This window comes from Schistocerca cancellata, chromosome 2, assembly GCF_023864275.1.
Source record: "Schistocerca cancellata isolate TAMUIC-IGC-003103 chromosome 2, iqSchCanc2.1, whole genome shotgun sequence".
Taxonomy (NCBI): domain Eukaryota; kingdom Metazoa; phylum Arthropoda; class Insecta; order Orthoptera; family Acrididae; genus Schistocerca; species Schistocerca cancellata.
Genome location: NC_064627.1, coordinates 390,421,947 through 390,423,834, shown reverse-complemented (window position 1 = coordinate 390,423,834; position 1,888 = coordinate 390,421,947).

Here is a 1,888-nt window from a genome sequence, read left to right as displayed (position 1 = left end):
TAAATCAGCACTAGCATTTGTAGATTTCGATAGGGCCTTTGATTGGGAAATACACGGGTTCTTGCTCAAATTCGAGCACCTTATGAGATACAACGATAATTTTCTTGAAATTATGAAAAATGCACGTGTTAGTAGTCAATTAACGAGGCCTATTCACAAAAAAGAGCCATACGACAAGAATGTCCACACTGCAGGACGCTATACGCAATTTTCGAACTGCTCTGTTTACTCATTTTCAACAGCAAAAGTGTTTTCCGTGGGTCTGCAGAATAACTTAAGTACAATAGTCGACGGCAGCCAAGATGTACAAAGAGCCAAATTACTTATACAGGAATACGTCATTGCCAAACTGAACGCAAATACATTTCAGATCGTGTTATTAGAATGGCACCGAGATTACATTAAAAACATCTGGCTGCACAAACAGACGAAATAAAACAATTGCTCATGATTATCGGTACACATCCCAAATTAACACTGGAGCGCAATTGGCAGAGTGCATGGGAAGTGCCAACGTAAATATCAACCCTTTTTAATGTTTTTGCAATATGATATACACATCGGGTTTTAGCTTGTGCCAGTTGGTACCTGTGGATGGAGACGACTTGTAAAGTGCTCTTCAAAACAGTAGAATTAGTATCGAAATGGATTAGGACTCAAGGACGTACAATTACAATGCACTGCGCTGTTAATCGGACAACGTAAAGAATATTAAAAAATAATGAAAGTACGATAATACACTTTCTGTATATGTTTAGAACCTCCAGAACAAGATGTATCGATTAAAATAGAACAAATAGTTCCTGATCTAATCCACGTACGAAAAATCTCTTTAGGACAGAGCTACATTCAAACAAATTGCACCAAACAACGCTTCTTCAGCAATGTCAAAGTTTATAGGGCACTCAGAATGACTCACTAATGGAACCCTATAGAACGCAACAACCATGCAATAACTCTACAATAATCTGGCAAAGGATCTATAATCCGACGTTAGAAACTAGAATAAGCTCGTTATGGCATGACATTGTAAACGAAATTATGCCTAAGGGCCAAAAATCTATGCAAAATAAAATTAGAACCAATGCCATATTGTACTTAGTGTCACTTAGTATATACATCTACATACACGTTACTTTGCAGAAACGAAAGCTAAATTTCTAACTAGCATGGAAAAAGCTTGCAGTTCTCAACAGAACAACCGAAGCAACGTTTACATAACTCAAATAACCAAGTCGGACCTCATACTGTATCGGGAGTAAAAACCGACAGTTACATTTGACTGCTCGATCATTGTCCGTACTTCCTGAACCCCACAAAATCTCGTTCTCTGCAGGACTGTATCATGTATCCCACAACACAGCACCAAAGTTTATGAAAACATAAACATTACAGGCAACGGTGCCAAAAGTTTCTAACAGCTACAATTCCTACGGATTTAGCGTCTCCAACACCGCCTAACAAATGACACTAATCGGCACGAAAAGCTTTTTTATCCTCTGAACCTCAGAGGCAAAACAGTAGGGTAAGGTGTCCTCTTTTCGGATACATAAGGAAATCTAGGGATATGTTTGGTTAAAAATCAGCTGAAAGCTCCCCAAAATGACTGACATATCTAAAACATAATAGATTTTGGTTATATATAACGTTTTATAGCGAAAGTCAAGATTACATTTCATAATTTATTTGAAAGAAACTTGTGAATTTTGGAGAGTGTATTAAAGTGGTGCGCAATTTCAGATAGTGTGGTTCTTAATTTCAGGTCGGGTTATTTCATAAGGAAAGTTCAAGATTGCATACCTATAGGAATATTGTTTTATTACCAAAAGTACAAAAAGATATTGGAATTTGGTTACAATAACATTTCACTTACAACTACGTTAAGCTA